At 31.9% G+C, this 25,994-nt stretch overlaps 1 protein-coding gene across 3 annotated transcripts in view; it reads left to right on the top strand.

The window, feature by feature from the left end:
- The window catches only part of LOC128234548 (cell adhesion molecule-related/down-regulated by oncogenes-like), an 89,139-nt gene that overhangs the window by 20,287 nt on the left and 42,858 nt on the right, over positions 1-25,994 (top strand). For 2 of the 3 annotated variants that reach the window (XM_052948815.1, XM_052948817.1), the window contains exon 2: positions 10,238-10,293. The gene's annotated coding sequence lies outside the window, so the exon portion shown is untranslated. Of the gene's footprint in view, positions 1-10,237; positions 10,294-19,697; positions 20,029-25,994 lie in introns of those variants that run through there. The other variant, XM_052948816.1, reaches the window with a different exon arrangement.

A 25,994-nucleotide genomic window follows, 5' to 3' on the forward strand; every position in this document is an offset into this window, starting at 1 on the left:
AGTCAGAGATGTGGTCTAGTTATAAAGACACAAGAAATCTTTTGAACAATTAAATTAATGGACCCGTGCTTTAATAACGACGATGGAAAGTCTGAGTCGAAAGTTAAAATGATAACAGTTTGAAACAAATATGATTTTAGAACTGCTATAGAAACCTAGGTGTTTGGTTTGTTTTGAGCATGCACTTTCATCACACAAAAATAGTTTGAACATACTTTTGACTAACCTTACAATCAGGTACAAAAATTGGGTCAACTTCTAATGTTTCAATATCTGTGATAGAGGTAACATTTTTTTCTGCCAATATTATTTCTGTCTGTATCTTGTGGAGAGAAATTTGTATCAGGTATCAAGATAATTTAGAGACTGTTTAATTCAATTTGCTATATGTTACCTCTCTAATTATGCCCCCATGTCTCCCAAAGCTGCTAGGAAATAAAGTGCTTGTTATTTTGTGAATGTTTTCTGTTCGATGTTTGATGTGTTCGGGAGAATAAACTTCTTGGAGATAGTTAAGTGTTGAAAAGTGATGGTGACATAGGAATATACAAAAAGGATTGTGTGGGTAGTAAGTAAACATCTGTTTATGGCGACCCTTTTTAGCTACTATTTTCTTTTATAATCGGTCATTGAAATAAGACTTTTGTAGGAACAAGCCCAAATTCTTATATTATATAATTGCCTGGCATCAAGTTTTTGAAAAAGCCCTGCTTTATAAAATCCATTTTAGCAAGCCTAGAAAGCATTTTACCAGTTAAGGGCTTGCGGGCTTGTGCTAATTTTGACCACTGGTAGTTCAGGGGCAAAGTCAAGGTAACCTTATGTCATGACTATGGTGATTTGGTTGCATCAGCTGACGTCAAGAGAGCAGAGCAGGATGTGCTCTAAAACTGATCATGGAACTTAATATATATATTTCCATAAACAACGCATAATTTTAGCCAGGCTTATCACTCAGGCTTACTGAATTGATGAGTTATGTACCCTGATTAACTGAGAAAAACAGAAGCGCATTGGCATCAGCATTCTCTTGTGATGTGATTAATTAAGGTGGGAGTTAATCTGGATGGGGTGGAATAAGGGGGAGGGGGGAGTGTGAGGATTATCTAGTATCGAAGGGCTAACAAACGGATCAATCCAATAATCAACTCACGAATCAATGATGATCAGATTCTCAAACTTGTTGGGAATCACCATACTCTTTATAATATTATATTGTATATAAATATCTTTAGTTTTATGTAGTATATATTAAATCATGGTTTACTTGTGTTCGGGTTATATACTTGGCTTATGGGGGCGGGGATTTTCTTATATGGAAGTGCTACCAATTGGTTCAATGGTATATGGGGTATTAAAAACAATCTGAGAACTTTTATCAAACTGTATATGTGAGAATGTTTCCGCACACAATAACGTTCTGTGCATGAAGTGTGTTTGTTCATGTTTTCAACATTAAAGACTTTAGAAGCTGTTTTGAAATCTGGAGACAATGATTTGAAAGGAATGATTTCAAGTGCAGACAAATATATTTAGCCTTGTGTTAACAAGCGGGGTGAGTAAAAGCTTCTGTAGAAAAAATGTTCTTTGTTACCTGTTCTGAATATAATAATTTTCTTTATACATTTTCAAAAGTTAAGGTGTTTATATCAATATTAAACTTTTATCGACTATTTCAACCACTTTACTCGTCATTGAAGCTTCATACACATTCAAAAAGTTTGATATCAAAAAAGCAGTCATGAATTCAGAAATCGTATGAATCAACAATGGAGTCAAGCATTTATTATAATTGCCAGAAAATTGAATAGGCGACAAACATCGCTAATACACGGAGAATGTTTTTCTTTTGATTGGCGATTTGAATGGTCGCTCTTTCATGAAGTGGTAGAAATATTATATTCAATAATTTCTATAACCAATTTTGTTATCAGTTTGTCGGAGTTTAAGAATCTGTCAATTTCTATGAAACTAAAAAGAGCGTGTAAAATTTTATAATTTTTGTCTTTTTCTCCAGATGTTTGTTATTGTTAAATGAAGGCATAAACTATTTTATCTCATAAATGACGTCACCGGAATGAAATGGCGGCATTATAAACTTTTGATATATAACTAGTGTAATAAGTTTTGACGTTGCTTTATAAATGAATAAATAGCCTTGAAAATATGTGCTTTAAAGCGACGTTTTGTACATAAAGCACTGAAAATCATCGAATTAGCATTTGTAAATAGAATTTATATATATAAATAGAATATGACATTGGTGGTCATTAAAAATGAAATTTGTTTACTAAAATTGATATAAAAAAAGACCAAAGTTTGTTTTGATCATTTTTAGAAAATTCGTTTAATAAATCATGTATTGAATGATCACCTATGTGATATTGTCTATGTATCAAACAATTAATGAAAATATGATTTTTTTAGATTGTTTGCACACAAATACATTGCCTTTTGTTGTGAGTTATCAGGGGCGTAGCATGTGGTGGGGGGGAAACTAGTGACCTAGAGGAAACCCACTTGTCGGGCTTGGTGGCCTGAGTGAGAAACCAAACTCACAGGGCGGGATTCGAATCAGGGATGCCTAGGTAAGAAGCGAGTGTGCTGACCACTGCGCTTACCTGCCAAATGTTTAAAAGGGGTTAGTTAAGGCCCTTGACTCTGTGGTGTATACGTCGTCTTGTGGAAACACAATTGACTGTTGGTCCAGGGGTCGTAGGTTCCATTCCCCTCCTCATCAATAAAAATATACTTATCATCTTCCAGAAGGGATGTTAAATGAGGGTTCGGTGTGACAGTTCTATACACTGGTGCATGTCAAAGAACCAGAGTAGATCTAACCAGGGTAACATTCTGTATGTGCACTATGCTCCGAAAACCTTAAATGACTAACACTCTTATTGGAGCACTCGCCGAATGGGCAAGGCCTGACTGTGAGTTTAAATAAGCTTACGCACACAATTTGACAATTTGAGACTTATTTGTGATATAAGAATTGTCAAACTCACCAAGTTTGTACACTTTGTTGCTTCAGAATATGGTAGATTGTAATACCGTAATAACTTACTTGGAAATCAACTATAAAGCCTTCAGATGGTGATCAGATTTTCAAACTTGTTGCAAATTATCATACCCTTTATAATATCAGGGTATGCATGTGTTTGGGTTATATTTTTCCTGGCTTATCTGACAATGAAACCCCAGTATGTATCGATATATGTTGCCTGCTTCTCATTGGCATGTGATTTTCAAACCCAGACTGGCTACAGAGTGCATTCTTGTTAGGGCTTAAAAAAATCGTATTTTTATTTGTAATACATGAATTGTAGACTATACACAACGATTTTAAAGCTGCACTCTCACATATTGCCTGTTTTGACAACTTTTTAATTTTTTGTCTTGGAATAAGCAATTTTTTGCATAAATGTCCGAAAACTGGTGATATAAGATTGCTGATGAAATATCGGATCACAGTTTTTAATAATTATGCCTGAAAAAAGAAAAAAAGAAAAAAAAAAAAAATTATTTTAATTGCGTTTCAATATGTAGTTTAAAACCTTAAATGCTTACACAGAAGATAACTTTAACACCATTTCACTATGATGAAAATGACATTCTTATATAAACCTAATAAAAAAAAAAAAAAAAAAAGGCTACCTACCCTACCTATTTTTGAAAAGGATGTAACCCTAACCAAACAAATTTTTTTTAGGCCCTATATGACTGATTTGAAAACACTAATGCCAAAAACAGCTGATTCTAACACAAAATGTTGTCAAATCGGTGAAACTGTAAGGGTGCAGCTTTAAGATTATAATGGTTGGTCATGAGAAGGTTCCTTAGCCAAGAATCAAGCTTCAGTTTTACATATTGTTTTCTTCTCTGGGTTTCATTGTTGTAGAACCAGTCTAGGAGGAATGTTTTCTCTGAGAAATTGCACTATTAAGTCGAATCCCCGGCACCACATGGTGCAGCGCTAATGTTTCATGCTAATGGGTATTTGATGGGCACAGTAGCATTCAACAGACATTTGTGTAATTCAGTATATATGTTTCAAAACAGTTGAACACTATTTTGCAAACTTTAGATGATAAGGCAGAGGTTGTTACCACATGTTATGATTGTTTGTAATTGTCAAAAAAGTTACATTTTAGAAGTTAATTTTACTCCAAGGCTAAGAGTTTTGTAACATAAACAACATATACGGGACTGGGGACAGCGGGTAGTTCCAGGGAGTTTGACAAGCCTGACGGGACTGCCATGTTGGAAATAGACTTATTGTGTTCTTCCTAGGACAGTGATGATCATTATTCTGATCCACAACGATAACATAATTATTTGTATTGTCACTTCAGTTAACATGATTGTTTCGTTTTTTTTCTCGTTTATTTTTCACATAGTGTTAACTATCAACATACAGTTCCAAGTTCAAACAGCTTTATAACAATTCTATGTATTTTGTAAGGATAAGCATATACGTAAAAATAATACTAACAAACACATCTCTACCCTGTATACACTTCCAACACCCAAGCGCACAAATAAAACACACCCACCCAATCCTGCATACATACACAAATAAACATGCATACACAAACGTTCATACAAATTGTTAACATGATTGTTAAATTATGCCCCTTAGTTATCTGAGAAAATGACTTAACACAAATAAGGGCAGTAATCAGTATAATTATTATCCTTATCCTTAGATATGCCACAGTGATTCCAATCAAAACAATAAGATTCTACTCTAAAACTTATGTTAGATTTAGTTTTTTTTATTGAATACGGCCCAGGCATCAGGTTTTGGCACTCATGTTATACCAGTTATTGAAATTAGACTTTTGGATGAAGTCATTAGCCTGAATTCTAACACTACTGCTTTCAACAAGCCTTTCTTTATAAAATCCAGAAATTGAACTAGTCCCAAAGGTATCTTTCTAGAGCATGTCATTAGCTTATTTTGACCACTATTTCATCGAGGGGGTATAACCTGTTTGCCTATGTTGCCCCTACCCCAGAACCGTAAATTAGTTGGTTAAAATGTTGGCGGGGGGGGGGGGTGAGGTATAAGGGGTCCTACCCTCAAGAAAAGTTAAACTATTTCATGTCCTAATTGGTGCTTTTGGGTTGTATTTTATCATTTTTTTCTCCTATATTGAAAATAAAAGTAAACTTGGACGATTGGGGGGGGGGGGGGGGCGCACACTGGGTAAGGTCCACTTGTGTTATCATCATGCATTTTGTCACTATATAGTTTTGTATCATTGTTTGTCAAATGGTATTCTAATGGTATAAGGATATCTGTAATCACAATTGGCCATGGTTAAAAAATAATGTCTGTTTGTGTTCTTTAAATTCAAGATTTTCCTTTTATCCATCTAAATGTCAAACATTCAGGGGGTTGTAATTTTGAAATGTAAATTCTTTGACAGTTGTTCATTATTGTGTTTCATTGCATATATTAAAGCATGGTGTTATATTCTGTAGAGAGCGTCTTCTCATTTGCGCTCGTGTAATACTATATCGTTATGTAGTAAATAAACTCATAAGATTTATGATAATGTTTTGACCTACGTCTTATACCATGACACTGAATGTTAGGAATAAAGTCGAAATGTGCTAATTTCATTCACGCATCTTGTTTTTCCAAAAGCATGGCGAGTGAGAAAACAGACTTTTATGAAAAGTGAAAAACTTAATGAGCGTATTTTGTTCCAGTAATGAGTAAGCCATATGCCTATACAGAATAAAGTATTTCCGGTAGAGACAGAATTAGGAATTAACAAGACGAGTTCACTGGCTTTCACTAAATGAAACTTTTTTCTTAAAACTTGCCACAATATTTAGTTCAAAGAGAACATTTACACCTTGCTTCGACTTTGAAATTTTAGTTTAGGTTTCTCAAGTTCATTTTCAATATCCAGATCCTGATATAAGTTGATATCTAATTAAGGTATTGTTTTTTAAACCTAAAAGAAAGCTTAAAATGATTTCAGCCCACCTAATGCTAAGGTTAAACCTTGGACCTTTTTGGGAAGAGACTGAAACTTTGACTATAACTTCTTTCTTACTTTCTTAAGCTTCCATAACCATCTGTTTGTAAAAGTGACAAATAAATACTCTCTGATGCTGAGTAATTAAGTGATCACAGTAAAGCTTTTAAACCCAAACAAAAAACTCATAAAATTCAGTAAAGTAAAGCTAAAGCCTCAAGTTGCTAAGTAGGCTTCATTTATTAAAAGATGTACACGGTTTTTACAGGGACCCAGTAATAAAACCTTTTCCCTCTCATTTTACAATGATGACCCTTTCATACTGGTGTTTGTCAAGGTACAACTTTTATTCCCTTTCCATACATGTGTTTTATTACCATTTTAATGTCCATTAAACGGAATAGTGTTCTATGGACATAGACCCTTTTGAATGTATGATAATTAATATAGCTGGGCTTGAGTATTTATAAAACAACTTAATTCATTTCCTTACTGAAGTCATTTGCCTTATTTGTATCTCATTGGTCATAATTATTTTCTTGATAATTTCCAATCACTTTGATTTCATTGATTTTATTTAAAATACACCCTTTCATGTGATATTTTTTATACTCTCCTTTGAATTTGACTATAAAACATTAGATAAAATGACTTTTTAAACGTTAGAAAATGGCTTAATATGTTTTATGAACACATACTGGCTCTGGCTTTTTAAAAGTTCACTTGATTTTTGTGTACTTTGCCTTTTACCATCTTTAAAGAAACAGGTACAGGCGTATTCATTTTTAAACAAAGTGAATTATGTTAAAAAAACACTGTTGTGAATGATAAGTACATAAGTTAATACTTATTTGCACTTCTAGGCAAATTAAATTCAGTTCCTTATGCATGAAGGGTGTCTATAATACTCTATGCATTCTTTATGTCTGGCTATTTATGTTAAATTTATTATTATGGAGCAAAAGTTATTGCATTTTTTGATAATGCCAGATTATTTTTCGTCCATCATGTGCAAAATTGAAAATGGAGTATAATGTTCAAATGCTTTTCATATTACCGCTTATTACCTCTTGCAAGTACCATGTGATATCTAGTTAATGATGATTTCATTACAGAAAATTGTGGAAATTGCTCCAAGCTTGAAATGAAAGACCCATTATTAATAGTTAGATTTTAATATATAAATCACAATTTCAAACGTTTGAGGGTCACTTGAGCATAATAAATTTGAAAAGACAGTGCCTGTGTAAGAATTTCGTTTTTGAAAACATTTTCTGCAGAAAGGAGCCATTGTTAACAAACAAATTAGTCTACATGTTTCAATGAATAGATTTATTACTTCTCTCAAAAATGGAGTCCCACATGGGCCTTTTTGTAATTTTGGCTTGACTAATGACTTATCTTAGGTATCCAATTTTAGGCCTTCCATAAACTAAATTGTGTGTTTCTTGTGGCCCAACCCAACCTGTTTTTAGTGGATTTGTAGTCTGGAAAATTTTAATATTTTATTTAGAATAATTTTTATTTTTTATTTAATATTAAAAAAATATCAGAAAACTTGATACTCAACATGCACACATATATTCGAATAAAAATAAATAAATAAATGAATAAAAAAAGATATGGATGCATGCAAAAGCTGGACCATCGCCCAAAAATACTGATATAGATAATCAAATGATTCTTGGTTCACATTTTGCCAGAGACATTACACATGTTTATCAAGGTCCATAACTCTTGCTTTAATGATTGTAGAGTTATGCCCCTTGTTCAACTGTAAACAACAGACAAGAGTATGGAGTTGAGAGTTTGTTAGGTGATGATGCTTTTGCATTTATTTAGTTCATTGGTCAATAAGTTGAAATTTTGGCATTTTCAATGAAGTGGCAATCTCACTGGAAACAATTTTTTATTTTTCAAGGATAGCTTTATTTTTTAAGCTCTCCAACTTAAAATCCTGAAATGTAAAGATTGAATGTATAGGCCTATTAAATTTCAGAGCATATCTTTAAAATGTACCTAGCATCTAATTATACTCTTTTCTATCTTAATATTTTGGGCCCTATTGCAAATACTTCCATGTTAAAAGATTAGATAATGTTTTAAAACATGGCACATTTCGCTCCTGGGTTGGATTTGTATAATAGCTCATATCAGGTTCAAGTTATTAAATTAACATTAACAATTTTTTGCATTGAAATATTTCTTTTATGTTAGAAATAGTGCGTCTTGACCTTGCTTAGCATTTTATTTGAATAAACTGTTTATTCCAATTGGATTTAATAGTGTTGAAGTGGTAATCTAATAGTTTAGTGATATCTTGTCTTTTCAGTACAAATGGATTAGTAAATGCTACCAGTCATTTCGCACATTTCAAAGGTTCAAGGTTTTCTAAAGAGGGCGGATAACTATTGTTACATCAATAGGTTGTATGCAAGTGATGTTTTTTATCTGATAAAAACTATATTGTTTTTGAAATTCAATACGAAGAATTCGTATGCTGTGGTGAAAAAGAAATGATTTTTTGAGATATTATATTTATTACTGGTATTTTTTTCATAATTGTGCAATCCTATTTCCTTAACATTGTATGAAAAAAATTATTCTAAAGGATGTTTTGAAAATATTTGGAATTTTGCTCAGTTGATATATTAATGTCCTTGAGCCTGCATTCACCAATGTATTAAGTCCAAGTTTGAGACTCGGGGAAAGCAAGATCTTAATTGTGTTGTAAAATTGTAACTACAAGAGCAAAGATGGTAAAAATATTTTCTGCGATGAGGTACCAAGATTTTGTCAAAATTAGTTTAATACAAATATTTATAGATATTTTTAAACATTTAAGAATTTAGCTTTCTGAGCCTGAGTCTCATGAGACTCCAGAGGATAGTGAATATGGACCCTGGGACCCCATATTGACTTAACATAATATTATTGAGTCTCAGTTTGAGACTAAAAACTGCATATTTCCACTTTGTTGTAAAATTGCTCTTACCAGAATGATACTTATTTAGATGTTACAAATAACTTCTTTTTCAATAAGGCACACATCTTTTGTTAAAAATAGGTATTTTGAAACATTTTAAGAATTCGCTTTTCTGAGCATCATTCTCACACTCAGATTCAAGATGTTTAAGTGAATACGGCCCCAGTGCTCCAATGCCATTCATTTTATTAATACACAAAAAAAGAGTGCGAAAATCACATTGTATATATAAAACAACTGCTGTGTTTATCAAGAAACAGGTTGACTTCTTGCAAAGATGAAAGTTTTAAAACAATTGAGGAAGATTCAGACAATTTCCAGATGCCGATATAATGTAACCTTAGCCCATCTTCTGGTCTTTTAAGCCTGATTTACGGGTCAGCCTAAATTATGAAGACCATCTTGAGGCTTTTGAAGTCTTTCTCGATGATGCTGATGATGTTAACAGACTTGGCGGTTTTGTTAAATCTAGTGTTGATTTATTGGACATAAGAGTTTTTGTGCTTCTTGTCTTTGAACTTCCTAGTTTTTTTGAAGCTGGTTTATATAATGTAACTGGTTTTTTTAGGGGAACTTCATTAGAACTAGAATGCGAGGTATTGGCTGGAAATGTTCAGATTTTACAAAATTTACCTCACTGGTCCAAAAAAGGTTGATAACATTGTGTCAGTTTTCTAATATCTTATTCATTGGTTTCATAGCCTCAATCCTGTTAAGTTGGCATTTTTGAAAATATGTAAAAAAAATTTTATATACTTGGGTAAAAATACGGATTACAGATAAGTATTTCTATAATTTTATGTGATGTTAAAATAAGTAAGCAAAAATGAATCATATAGATGCAATCAGGTTATAGAGAAAATAAAAAGATTTATCCAATCAATTGGATTAAAACACAACAGATTACAATGTGAATAATTTTAACATAGACAATTTTCAAATATATTTTAAAATAGCTAAAGTTGAGTACTTATATGGGGCACAAATTTTCTAATAAACAATAAAATCACATTAACATATTTATCCACATGACTTATTTTCGCTGACAAAGTCACTAGTATATATATATATATATATATATATATATATATATATATGTCTTTAAACCTCGTTCAGAACCTCGTACATGCAAAAGACAGTCTCATTTCTACATTAAAGGTTTGCATTACATTTTCCACGATTTATTGAATAAAATAATCATTTCTATGTGAGTGATGTGTTTTTAATGACGTTCATATCCTTCTTCTATTTTCAGGTTTTCATATTCTACTGGTTGAATGAAAAAAGATGGATTAGTTACCAGTAAAAGAGGTAATTTATGTTTTATGTTTTCATAAAATAGTTTTTTTACTGGTCATAAACATTTCTCATTTGCTTTGAATATGACCAAATGCTGGACTTAGTGTTCAAAATTATATTTTGCCTTATGGAATGGTACTATTTTTGAAATCTGCTGTACTTTTACAGTGGTAAATCAGCATTGGGCTGCTTTTGATTTAATCAGGTGAATCCGTAGAGGCAGGGCTAGTATATAAATAATAATTTTGAACACTAAACTGGTTAAAGGATTATAAGTTTGTATTTACCAAAATAAGATGTTTATGAGACACATGTCGCATTTAAACATTTATTTTGGTGGACAATCATCCTTGTAACTTTTTATCATTACTGCATACATACACTAGGATGTATTTATTCTCAATATTTCAGGTTTGTCAATAAAGGTCTGTGACGTGGTTATATAATGCACTTTGTCAATAGGTTTTAAAAAAAATAAAAAAATATTCAGACATTTATAGCTCAAACTTCCTAGAATGAAGCTTTTGCAAAACTGCTTGTGATACTTAATATATAATGTAACATTTTATCTAAATTAAATCATGTGTAAGTGATAACAGCCATTAGAGCCATTTAGAATCATTATAACATCTTTATAAATTTATTTTGGGACTGGATTGGTATGCATAAAATTTTGTCATTCCCAAACTTAAGTCCTATTTCTAATTTAAATATCTCACTGCATGGCCATATACTATGATTTCTTGATAATGTCCAGCAACTTTATTCCATAGACTTTAATTAGATTACATTCTTCTATGTTGTTAAGAATACCCTTTCAAATTGGATTCAAGGTAGTAGATAACTGGAGATTTTTTATGAATACTTGGGCAGTACCAATGTACTGAAAGTAAAGATGTGTAAAAATTACCATTACAAAATTTGGCCCCAAAAAATAATTCCAACCTAATCATGATTTTATGGCACTTAAATGTCAAAAAAGATTATAATTAAGACCAATCATTACTTTCACTTAAGGAAACTTAATACACTTAAGTTCATAAGTGTTTCCTAGGGGTTATAGATGTCAGCGAAAATTGGCGAAAACCAACTAAAGGACATTTTCTCGGAAAGGAGCCAGAGTGTCTTGAAAATGTGAACCGTTCTTAATATTTTCACCTGTTTCCCATAATTCATACAAATGACCTTTGTTTCTATGGAGACTATATGATAGCTGCTAGACTTTGTAACAGAAACTGATAAGCCTTCAGAGAAAAGTGAAGAATTCCTCGGTTTAAAAATCATGATTTATTGGACAAATTTTGTATGATTTCTGGTTCCTCGGAGTGCAAATATGTCTACACTCAGCAATGCATGAGTTGCGCCTACGGTGTTGTTTATGTTAAAGGGTTCCTTAGGTCAGCCTGTTTGAAGATTTCCATATGCTGGATTTCCTGAAGAAAATGTTGCATAATTTGTTATATTTATAAATATCACATTCTTCCTTAGAAAACAGCTAAGATAGTTAGCAATGGTATGTATACTCCAAACCAAAAAGGTCAATAAACTCTTCCATTTGATATAAAGACCAGCCTTCTGAGAATAAATATTGTACAGTTTCTAAAATATATCCTGTTAAATATAACTCGTATACATCTGTTTCTGTGTATATACTGTCAAAGCCTTCATATTATCAATGGGTGTCTGCATAATCTTGCTTTATCCTAGCCCATAGCTAAAAAAAAATAAAAAATATTTAAGTCATGAAACGTGGTACATATGTTCACTATGACAATATGCATATGGGTAGCAAGGGCATATAACTGTGGCTCAAATATTTGTCAAGCTATAAAGGTCCTGGTATACAGAGAAATTTAGACAAGCATTGACATCCACTTGGTGTGCTCTTGTCTTGTATTTTATTGTTTTAAAAAAGGGGATCTAATTTATAAACTTACTTGATGTTACAGCTTTAAAGCAGCTTTAACATACATTGTCATAGAAATAGCCCCAGCCATCAATTAACAGCCATCAATGGCGGCTCTTTTATCATTTCAATTAATATAATACACATGGTAAAATTCTAGCTGTTCGCAGATCTGTGAAGGAATGTTTCCATTTGATAAGTTTGTGACAGGCCAGCATGTAATTTACTGTTCTGACTGATAAGCACCCTGTCTATTCCATCCGTCAACACCAGATTTCCTCATGTTCCTGCTGGAATACTGACATGGTCATCTTTTAGGTAGCAGTCAACAGTTTGTACTTGTGTGAGTTACAGGGTAGTTTCCATGTATCATCAGATAATGGTGTCAGTGGCTTGGTACTGGTGCATTATTTTATTATTTGAGTTTGAAAAAGATTTAAATTCAATTGATTTTGTGCAGCATTGGCGGTACTGCAATAATGATATCCATTGTGTCCAACATCAGCATGGCTGGAAATAATATACATGGATTACAAGTATGCTTTTCAATGTAAAACTGTTGATCTTTGCTTTTTATAAAACTCATTCAACTACATTTTGCATTGATGAAACAAGTAATGGATGGTCAAAATTTGCTCTTTGATGCCATTGGCCAGTTTTATATACATTATTTTAACACATTTACAAGTCATCTAGATAGTTTGATGGGTTTTAGTGTCTGGAAACCTGGACTGAAGTTTGTATACAATATTCTAACACATTTACAAGTTATGTAGGCAGTTTGATGGTTTTCATACCTGGCTTTCCAAAAAACAGACCCCTGCAATATTATATACAGGCTTGTTATAATAGGCTCTTCTGGTGGTCATTCAAAATGTAGGGCAAGCAGCGCTTCAACTCAACATTGAGGTGGTCCAGCTATAAATCTGCAGTCATTTGTATCAAATTTGTTACTTCATTGGTTAAAATTAGCCAAAATGTTTATCGATTGGTCAATATTTATCCAATAATTACTGTTGACCAATTAAATTGCTTGCAGGGCAAACCAATCAAAACATAAGTTATCCAGTTTTATACAATTGGCCTCTGATTATTTCATTGGTTTGGTTAAAGTTAGCCAAAATGTTAATTGATTGGTCAATATTTATCCAAAAATTACTGTTAATCAAATTTCTTGTATGAACAAACAACCCAAAAGATAACCTGTGGATGACTTATCCATTTTTATACATTTGCTGCTGGTAATTAGGAGTCGCTGTTGCTCCCTTTTGCTAAAGATGTTGCGGGTTTAAGAACCCAACCTCAGGGCAGCTGCACTTTCTTATGTCCTCTTAACATAGGGACCACTTGCAGATGGTATGCTATTAGCATTGTAAATTGTAGGAACCATCTTTCAATAAAATAGAAAAGTTATAAGAAAACCCCAACTCAGAGAGCCCTTAAGTACAACATTGGCTCTAAAATTTAATAAACACCATGAGGCATCTAGATCCAAACCTAATGTTTTAATATTAACATTTTGGGATTTCTCTTCATTGTGTAACATTTTACTCGATTATTTTCACATTTTACTTATAGATATACAGCTTATTCCAAAGAAATAAGGTGTCCTTTTAAAACAACAAGTAAATAAATGTATTGTCAATTTAAAATTGTCCCTTTAAAACAACAAGTAAATAAATGTCTTGTCAGTTTGAAAGTGTCCTTTTAAAAACAATAATGTATAAAAGAATGTCTTTAACGAGGTACCTTTGACATTATTGTCATGAATAGCCTGCCGATAGTAACAATCATTTCTCATTGTCAGCAGGGCGCAAATTTCACACTGAAAACCCATTCATTGTCGTCCAAGCTCATCAGTCGTGTGTACATGTATGGGCTTTAACGCGCTAGAACGACCCAGCTCAATTTTGGCAATGATGTATGTGGTATTTATGCATTCTATTTGAAATTCACCCCCTTTCAATGATACTATGAACTTTTACTGTTGAAATATGTGTCTTTACTGTCCGGGTAACAGGTTTCAATTTTTCGTTTTGTCGGAAATTTGGAAAATGATTAATCTTTAAAAAATTAAAGAAGATCAAATTTATCTGGGTATCCGTCCTTAGATTTGAATGTTTTCTGAATAAATTTTGTTAAGAGTGTTATAATATTTTTTATTTTTTTTAAGCAAGTATTGTATATATTTTAATACATTCTTGAAATGAGAGCACAACATTCACAAAGGAATGACTCAGCAATTTAGAAATTTGGTTGAAAAAAGCAACAGCAACTTTTTATTTATCCTTTTTTAATTATTCATTTGTTTCAGTTATCCAATTAAAATGTTGATTTATATCCGGAATATCTGTTTATATAAAGCTTCAATTCATCTTCTCTGAAAGTATACGAACAAGAACACATTCGCTGTCGACATATAATATTGTGAGCATTCATTACATACTTTATTAACTTAAACTGCCATGTACCAAAGCGAAAATCGTTAACATCTTCTGAAATAATTTCCACAAGATATATATATATAATAATGTGTAAATAATTGTACAAAGATATGTTAACAGTTATCAATGTACAAATATATGCGTATTAATGTTCAAAGTTACACAATTTATAGTGTATACGGATATTAAAGATAAATGCATATTGAAATGTTCAAAGATACACATATTAATGTACCAAGATGCGCTTACAAAGACATGTAAAAATATGTCAAAAGGTACACATAAAAATGTACATAGATTCACATATAAATGTTCAAAGATACATATTTTAATTAACAAAAATACAAATATTAATATACATAGGTACACATATAAATGTTCAAAGATACACATATTTATGTACAGAATTACACATATAAATGTTCAAAGATACACATATAAATGTACATATATTAATGAACAAAAATCCAAATATTAATAAACAGAGATACACATATTAATGTACAACAATACATATATTAATATACAAAGATTACACATATAAATGTTTAAACATACGCATATAAATACACAAAGACACACCTATCAATGGTCAAAGAATACACATGTACATGCACAAGTATATGCAAAGTAATATACAATGATACACATATTCATGATCAAAGAAACCACAATTAAATATACAAACATATGCTTATTAATGTACAAAAATATGTCTTAACCATGTCATGACTTCCATCTAACAGTTGTTTATTTAACAAGAGTGTATCTTGACACAAGAGCAATATTTACAAGAACTATCATCCAGTTTACTTAGTGAATAATGACCTGCTAAGCTACAAGTTACCAAAACAATTTGTTACACTTTGACATAGGCCATCTGGAAGGTTTGTAGATAAAGTATCTAATGGTTACTTTCTTTGGGAATAGTATTTCTCTTCCTTTGGCTCTTTGGTTTTCATTTTCTTGTAATGAAGTTCCCATGGGATATATAATGTATTAAGTTTGCCATTTTTGAGATATTTGGTGTCCCATATAGGAGGTGAACTAGGAAAGGGCCTCTAAAATGCACCAGTTAGGACTAGAAATTGTTTAAAAATCCTTGGGGGAAGTTTCCCCACCCTGCCTGCCAACATTTTTAAAGAAAAAAGTTTGATCCTGAGGGAGGGGCGCAAGTCTAAAAGGTTATGCCCCTAAGTAATGCCCCCTCTAACACACCAAATCCAGATCTGCCCTTGAAGTGTACATAATTAAAGATTTATTTTTCTCCCACCTCAGATAAGTAGATCCATTAATTTAACCATGCTAGAAATTCTTATCTTGCCCACGGGCGAAGATAAAATGCCCATATGGAACTTCTTTTAATGGTCACCACATTGTAATTACCTCCCTTGTTGAAGACTGTCGTCTGTAGCGCATCTGGAAACCTTGTCTTGTGGCAATATTTAGAATTAGATTATTTATCGCTTCAAATGTCACCAAAAAACAGTTTTCACGCACCTTTCAAGAAATAATGCTTCACTCTTCTTAGAACTATTTAAAGACCGATCAGACCATTTACATACTCTGACTCACTGCATGAATATCCATGACAACCACGAATTATCACATATCCGTACGCAATTATTTTCATTAAGCACAAAAGAGTTCCAGCAAAAAAAATACATTTTTACTTAATTTTGTTTAACTGAGGTGGGAGAAAAAGCATCTACCATAGCCGCTCGTGTAAGATAGGTTCATCCCAAACCTCGCGCAGGGTGTTTTGCGGAAACTCGGTAAACCTCGTTTCCACAAAACACCTTACGCTCGGGTCGGAATGAACCTATCTTACACTCTCGGCCATGGGAGATACTTATAGTCTTCAAGCATGTGAACTCCCTTTCTTGCATAGACATGCCATTTTACACCTTCATCCACAGCCTTTTAGATAAGTTTGTTTCTTCTAAAGTTATATTATGACCACAGTGGCTTGATTTTTGGAAATTCAATGTTATTTTTGACAATAAATGTGTTGTGACCATGCCCAAAGTCATTGTTCATAATGTCATCCACATAATAATCATTATTTTTGCAATAAAAAAATATGTCCCTGTGCTGGTAACCATAAATAAACTCTCATTTATATTATAAACTAGAGGCTTAACTATAGGATGCTGATGTGACAAATTCAGGTTCGGACCCAGAATTTCATGTTAGAGGGGGCCTAACTAAGAGGACATTACCTTTTGACTAGCTCCTTCACTCAGAACCAAAATTAATTAGGTCTAAAATGTTGACATGGGGTTAGCGGGTACTCGCCTAAGAACATTTTAACAATTTCTAGTCCAACTGGTGCATTTTTGGTGCATTTCTTTACTCTTTTTCTCCTACATTGAATTAAAAAGTAAACTTCAGTGATTTTGGAGGGGGTGCACGCCCCCCCCCCCCTTCCCCTCCTGGATCCGCTTGGCTTTTCTATGAAGGAGAAATCAAAGGTAAAAAATATATTACATATTGTATACTACGGTATTGAAATCACGTTTTAAATTCCCTTTTTTGCACCTTTTCAAATAATTGGTGCAAGTTGTCAGGAAGATAAAAGATCAAAAGAAAAGGTCTGCATTATCACAATCTTGGCTTTGTAATCTAACGAAATTAAACACTATCTTAACAAGATGTACTTCAAATGTTTTGTGTGTTTTATTTGATATTTGATACAATTTTCATGCAGAGATGTATAGAAAACTGTAATCGAATATAAAGAAACAAAAAATACAATTTTCGGAATGTTTTATATTGTCAATCTAGATATTTTATAGTTTAGAATGAAAAAAACATTGTTTCAGTTTTTAAAATGTGAAATTTTGGAGCGTGGTACTTTGAAAGAGATGATTTTTTTTCCATTTTAAATATAATTCAAATATCTCTATTTAAGAAACTTTTTATTGAAACAGTTACAATAACTAATACATGGCATTACATGCTGACCGTCTTGTAACAATATTTAACATAAAATAATAGAATAAAACAAAAAATGCAAATAATGAATTTTAAAGATGAGAAATTAAAGTTTCTTTTCTCTACTCTGAGACCTGGTTCACTAAAATAAATACATACAATATCTACTGATTAAAAAAGAGTGATGAAAAAAAACAAAAACTTATGCCATTTTATTTTAAGACCAAATGTATACATTGCTTTAGTAGAAACCATTTGATTTAAATGTGAAACATACAATTTAAGGTTCAATAATGTGATTTTGGGATGCTTGGTGACCCCATATTGTTTTGGTATCATTTGAAGGGTTTTATTTGGGAAAAAACAACAACAAAAAACAAAAATAAATATTCCAAATGAGCCTTATTTTGGCCTTGAATGATTGAAAACTTGTCTGTTTTGTATCTAATTTTTGTTACAAAAAAGAACAAAAAATCGTTGTTGTTTTTAATTTCTTTTACATGTATATATTCCGTATGCATTCCTCTTTTAAATAATACCAAAATGAAATTGGGTCCCCAAATATAAAGAATTAACATTATCTATTGCTCGACAAAATGATTATCAGAAATGAGAAATTATGATTTTTAAAAGACTCAACATTATTAAACCATTTTGTAGACCAAAAATTTAATTTTCCCCAACTAAAGACTGATGAAAATGAGGCCCTAACTCAGAAAGTGATTACTCTCTGGCAACTAATGTCTTTTTAACATACCTTAAGAGAAAAAAATAGACAAAAACCCATTTATATAACATTAAAGAGAGACTTTGTGCTTGAATTTGCAGGTGTGAAACACATTACAATTAATGTTCTTGGGATAAATGTGTTTTCTTTTCAAATTACTAACATTATACATTTATTCATCGAACATTTACGCTGATGCAATGAGGAGATAAAAGACATTGTTGAAGAGCTCATGTTTATTTTTGTAAATTTAAGGAGGTTTTCAATTGGGCTGTAAAGTTTGTAGGTTTTTCATTTCTTTGGACAAAATAAAAAAAAACAAAAACATATTTATGTTTTTTTCATAAACTTGAACACAAATTAGTAATGCAGGGTATTTTTAAATACAAGGGTTCAGCCTTTATTTTGGGTAGAGGTATAATGCTTCGAGAGATTTTAAATTTTTTTTTAGTAATTTTAGGCCTACATATGTTATTATATTTATTAAGTATAATTAAAACATTGATAAATATTAAAGCAAGAAAAAATAATGGACATTGATGTACTTAACTGTCATAAGTTTTTTTCCCAATGAATAAAGAACCGAAATGCATTCAAAAGAGCAGATTGTAGTTAAGTTAATATCTAATTTCATTTAGCATAATTAAAGAGAAAACAGACAAGAATATTACGAGCATTTTATTTCATTATTACAGCTTCTTCATAGGTATAAATAAATACCAGGTAACTCGATGCATAACAGTTTGCTTTTAATGGCTGATAATGAGCCAAGGGAAGTAACTGTGTTATTTTTGTATAAATTGATTTATAGTGCTGAAAGAGTTGTCTTTCTGGTATGAAGAAAAAAATAAATGTATTTTTTTGTTTTCATAAAAGAAAAAAAATCTTCATGCTGATGATAAAATTGAGTTTATTTGTAAAATTATATTTTAAGAATGTTTTGTATTAATTAAACAAACACAAAATACTCACCCAATATATATTTTGAATTTTGTACAAAATTCAGTGGTATCAATGAAGCAGTTTTCATCACACAAATTGTGAAAAGTAAACAGATAATTCAGAGACTTGATTTATCCCCATTCATTTTCTCATGTTTTTCCATTTGTAAAGAGGCTATAAACCATGGTTGTACTTTAAAATGATTTTTTTAAATATTTTAACTATGCAACTTTAAATTTAATTAGATCTGCACAATTTAATTGAGAGTAATTTTCTGCAGATGATATTATTCAGGGACGCTAAACCAGGACGAGGACATCTTTGTGTTTATGATGACATAAATCGAGTGATGTCCCGTTCTTCAGTTGACAGCAGATGGACTGATCATATTATTATACCTGTATAAAACCCGCGAACCGTGAAGTAACCATTTCATATTATGTTTTCATACGAGGAGTAGTTTAAGCTTGGCTTGAGATGTATCGTGTGTGTGTTTACTTGACAGTACACAATGTGACAATGTTGAAACTGTGTCAACGGTTTTGAGTTTTAGGTATTGTTATTCGTTGTTCGAGTTTGTGCTGTTTGTTTTATGGAAATGTTCGCAGCTTAGGTGGAGAGTTAAGTGGATTATGGCACCGAGTTGTGTGACTGGGGTTTAATGGTGTGATTTAAATCGGGAGGATGGCCTAAAGGTTCAAAGATGTGCAATTATCGACAAAACAATCGGGAGATTCTGCTCTGAGTACTCTAGCAGGTCTAAATTTGGATTATTCTTTTGTTGGGCTCAGGTAAAGGACTTTTTGTGGGTTTTAAGGGCTTAATTTTAGAAATTTAGTAGCTGTTAGCAAAAGTGTACCAAATGATGCCTAGTGGTTGTGTATTTTTCAAAATCAAATTACATGTACCATACTAAAGGCACATAATAGTTTAAACTTTAATGCCAATAAAAGAGGTTCGTATTACAGTACCAATAATTATGACATGAAAAATGCAAATAATAGCAACAACAACAGCAACTGTGACTTCTTCAAGAACTGTTTTGAAAAAATGAGTATTTTTTTTATTTTTTTAGATTAAAAAAAAATGTTTTCTGCCTAGGTAGTAATTTTGACTGAGTGTGAATATTAAAAAAAAAATGAGGTCAAAAAATGCTTTTTTAAAAAGTTTTTAAAGTCATTTCATTATTTCATATAAAAACGCTTAATTAATGTTAATTCAATTAAGACATTCTTATCTTCCTGTAACACAACATGCTTTATGCATTAAAATTGTTGGTGTTGATTGAAAACTTCTATGCATTCATATGACATTTATGAACAATACCGAATACAGTAAAAGCTATGTTGGTGTCAGCTGAAAGCATTTAATTGCAGACTGTTTTAGTACATTAATTGTACACTTTGTGTGTTTATTATCTTCAAAGAACTCTTTTGTGAACTGACTGCATCATTGTGAGTTTTCTAAGAAACAAATTGGTTTTTTATCCCTGCTATGGAGAGACAAGCTTGAAGGAGGACAGACTCTTTACTTATTGTTATTTATGATGATGATGATGATACTACTACTGATGATGATAATGTTGATGATGATGATGATACTACTACTGATGATGATGATGATGATGATGATGATGATGATGATGATGATGATGATGATGATGATGATGATGATGATGATGATGATGATGATGATACTTCTACTGATGATATTGATGATGATGATGATGATGATGATGATGATGATGATGATGATGATGATGATGATGATGATGATGAAGACTCCTATACATTGTATTCAAATCTTGTTGCAGTAATTCTGATGAAATTAGGATTATTATTTTGTACTTGTGGTGGGTGTATGCTACTGCTGATGATGATGATGAGAATGTCATCAACAATGATGATAGTAATGGTTGTGATTCTGCTGATTCTATCATGATCATGATCATGATGATTATGATGATGACGACTAAATGATTATGACAATGATGATGATAATGATGGTTGTGCTGCAACTGGTCCTACTGCTGCTGTTGATGATGACGATATCAAAAACAATTATGAAAGTGGTTGTAATTTAATGGTTGTCATGGTACTGCTGTTTCTGATGATGATGATGATGATGATGATGATGATGATGATGATGATGATGGTGACGATGATAATGATGATGCTGATGATTAATACTGGTGAATATGTCTCCACATAAGTCTTTTGTAGTTCACAGCAATCAAAACTGGGCGTACTCTAACTATTACCCCAGGTTAGCTAAAATCATTAAACTTTTGGTGAAAATCTCAATTTTGGAGTAGAGTTGCAATTATTCCCCATGGTGACTCTTTTGTTGTTTAGGCCTGGGGAATCTAGTGGTATGTAACCTTAATTTCACTACACCAGTAGGGTTCAAGCCTTTGTAAAAGACACACGAAGCGTGAATATTTTCCTGCTGAAATTATACTTGTCATACATTTGATTTATAACCATCTTTTATACGCGTTTTTACACAGTCAATATGAAAATTTTGGGCTGTTTGAAGTCCTTTGAAATGATCATTGAAAAGTTGGCTCCAGCCCTGTGAAGTTTTCAATGAAATTAAAGTCATTATTACGCTAAAAAGGCAAAAGATTGATAGCACAATTTTGTAATCCTTTGCTTTTATATTGAAAAAATGTTTTAATACTAATTTAATATTTTTGGTTTGTTTGGAAATTTTAAATCTTACTGGTTTTACGTGTCAACTGTAATTTCAAATTGCATAATCAGATAGGTTCAGATTCCCAAGAGCTGTGTAGAAGAAAATAATGTTCATAAAACATTTTATAAAACCAGTACCGGTACATATATTTGATAAATAAATGAGATATGCAATAGTATATATGTAAAGAGGATCCCATTCTTCCCCCCCCCCCCCCTGACCCCCACCCCTTGCTTTACCTTCATTTCTACCGGAATCTAGCATAACAAGTAATAACAATTTAGTATTTGAGAGTATACGTAAAGAATACTGAATGCCAAACTCTCTTGAGTTCAGATAACTCTGATTACTTCTTTAAAACTTGTTGAATACCAATAAAAGGGAAGTTACAGAGTTTATCTTGAATACCAAAGAAGAGGGTTTACAGAGTTTATCGTGAATACCAAAAAAAGGGGGTACAGAGTTTATCTTGTAAACCCTAAAAAAGGCGTTTATTTTGAATACCAAAATCCAAAAAAGGGGGGTACAGAGTTTATCTTGAATACCAAAAAGGGGGTTTGCAGAGTTTATCTTGAATACCAAAGAAGGGGCGTTGCAGAGTTTATTTTGAATACCAAAAAAGGGGGTTACAGAGTTTATCTTGAATACCAAAAAATGGGATTACAGAATTTATCTTGTATACCAAAAAAGGGGGTACAGAGTTTATCTTGTAAACCCTAAAAAGGGTGTTACAAATTGCATCTTGAATAACAAAAAAGGGGATTACAGAGTTTATCTTGAATACCAAAAACCAAAAAAGGGGGGTACAGAGTTTATCTTGAATACCAAAAAGGGGGTTTGCAGAGTTTATCTTAAATACCAAAGAAGGGGTGTTAGAGAGTTTATCAAGTCAATTTCTTTTCTTATCTTAGCAAATTCACAGCACTGGCTTCCAAAAAGATGTTTCTTGTTTTCCAAAAACCTTTGTTTTTACGAGTATCATTAAGAGAAAACCTAAATCTAGCAGTGATAAAAATCTGATACATCTTTTGCAGGCACATCAAGCTGATAAAGAACTTTAGAACCTCAGAAAAACTCTGTGGCAAAGAATGTTCAAAATAAAGACGCAGAAAGTGCCTACTTAAGTCATTTGTCGGGTTTTATCTTTTGTTCTTACCAATTTTTCTCAATTACTGCTGGCATTTTTAGGTAACACTAAATTAATAAGATTTTTGCTCTATTGAAAAGATGGCTGAAACTGTTTCAAATCTTGTGTGAGTGTATTTCCTGGCTTGACACATGTACTTCTCAGTAATGTACAAAAACCAAAGTGACAAGCCCCTCATCAGGCATCAATCTTGAAACCTTGGGATGAGAGTCAAATAGAAATACAAGTAATTAATAGGTATGACACTGTCAAACACTTACATAACATGTTTTGAAAGTAATGTTATACATAGGTTTGATACAGTTGATATGATGCTTAAGTTGGATATCGACCGCCTTTCGATTATTACTTACTTTGATGTCGTGTAAATTGTTCCCATATTCTTGAAATATAAATATTTATAATTGTGTATTATAATGTTTAAATGCAACCCATGAATATATCATGATATTACATGCAGCATTAGCATTTATATATGCAACATATCATTAGAAACATTAATTTCGCCTACACTTTATTATTATTTAATTCATTGTCTGAATACCTATCGTTCCTTGATGATCTTTGATTTGACAGTTTTACGGCCATGAATCACTTAAATATGAATATTATAACCATCATAAGTGTTTGTAAGGAACTCAGAACCACAAACTCTCGCTGCTTAAGTTTGATGAATTGTTTTTGAACAACGAATTTGTTTCACAATAATAAGTTAATAATAGGCTGGGTCCTCATTTTGGACAAGATACACTGTGATGTCCTCACCAAGAAGATTCTGATGACACAAATATATTTTGTTAATATATGTATTCTCTATTCTCAAAGCATTTTAAGTATTTCCATAAACTTCATATAATATGTGTTCAAACACTGTTCAAGCTCAAACTCCCAGGAACTGGTGAAAATTCTTTGAGCCTCAGAAAATTTGAGCCAAGCAGGATTGTTTACCTTCAGTATGAAGAAATCAGTCATTTACATATTGTCCGAGCCAACACAGTTTGAGCCAACAAGAAATTCGAGCCAAACAGGTTGACTGTATGGATGTTGATCTTCCCACACTTAATATTTATTTTACTTATATGTATAATCTATACTCTTGGAATATTCTGTGCTGGCTTATAATGACCTCTTTGTAACATTTCAGCAGTTGCTCCACCCAAAGTTGAAACCTCAGTTTTCTCATATTTCTTCCATGCCCTGCCCTGGTAAAGCCATTAGCGCTATCTATCACTCCATAGGCATAAGAAAAAAGGTTTTGACACATGAGTATGTCAGTTGTATGGGGCTAGATGGTGTTAAGTTGTTGTTGTTTTTCAGTATTTTTTTGTCTCTAGGCATTTGGTACTCATTATTCTTCGAAACGATCCATTATTTTATCAATTTGCATTAAATAATTCAACTATTTTCTGTCACAGACATATGACTATATCAGCTAATGCTTGCAATAATACATGCCTTTATTCAGTATAGCGTCAAAAGGCGTATCTTACTAATAAGCCTACAGGTAGCAGAGTGAAAAGGTATGGTACCTGTCCCTATCCTGATCATATTTGCTCTTTTACTCCCTCTTAGATATGCCTTTTTGGGATTTCTGGACTCTGGTACTATTATGGTACATTGTACAAAGACGCTTAATTAAAAATTGTGCAGAAGAAATGCATTATAATAACGATTGGTTAAAAATATATTTATTTTAATAACATTAAACAAATGTTTCGAACTTTGTTAAAATTAACAATGTTGTTAATGCCATCGTTTTTAACTTTCCAATTGCTACTGCTCAGGAATTTTAACAAATTCATCTGTGATCTCAGTGTTCTTAATAATGTTTGAGATGACTGTTTCAGTTAAACTTGTTTTATTTGAATATATAAACACATCATGAAATATTTCGCGTTTAAAATTTAACCAAGAATTCATTAACCAAGTTGTTAAATTTAACTAAGTTCTGAGCAATCCACCCAATGTTTTGGGCTTGCTCATTGAAGTTTTAACATCCATTGTACAATCTTATCCAAAATATTGAAGACCTAAGACCAGATGAACAATTCAGGACCAACATGGCTCTCTTGTTTAAGAACACTGGGGGAATTTCTTCCAATATTGTTACATTTCTCCTCAACTTTTCATCTGTAGTTTATGAGATCTCAGGAAATTAATGTTTTGGTCACTCAGCACTTGATGTTCATGTACTGTTTATGTTCTCAGTTACCATAGCAACCATGGAATAAACAGATGTTAGCAATTTATAATAGAAAAAAAAACCAAGTGTTTCTTTTCATTTTAACCATAATATTTATTAGAAAATAACAATTATGAAAAACAGTGAAGTTGCCATGGCAGTTTGCCGTTGGCTCGGAATGAGATCTAAAATATAATTTTGTGTAACTAATTTTGTTTTGACATATAACAATTTGCCAATGGCTTAAAATTGTATCTTAAATCATTTAGAGAGGCTCATGTTGTTTGAACAAATCACAGAAATTATTATACATCATTATTATATAAGGTCAAGATTGCAGCATTTTAAAGCATAATTGCTTTTCAGCTCCTCTGCAAGGCCAATGATTTTGGATGTAATAATTGTCAATGAAAAATACAGGGGCAAGCCTAGTTGTCATTATTCAAGTCATGCTCATTCATCTATTGAAAAAAACAATGACGAGCTTTGTTGTCTGTTTGCGCTGATCTTGGTAGGCTTATAAAACACAACTCATTTTATTCTGATTTTGATTAAGAATTATTATGACAACTCATTTGTTGAACTTGTATTTGCATTACAGAAATACCCTGAAAAAAATCTTCATTTTTTTTTATAATTTCATTTCATATCAAAATACATAAAATTCATTTAATAACATCCAATAGAATACTCAAATAAAGGTCAGGAAATATATGATAAAGAATGTCAAA

Source organism: Mya arenaria, chromosome 5, assembly GCF_026914265.1.
Source record: "Mya arenaria isolate MELC-2E11 chromosome 5, ASM2691426v1".
NCBI classification, from domain to species: Eukaryota; Metazoa; Mollusca; class Bivalvia; order Myida; family Myidae; genus Mya; species Mya arenaria.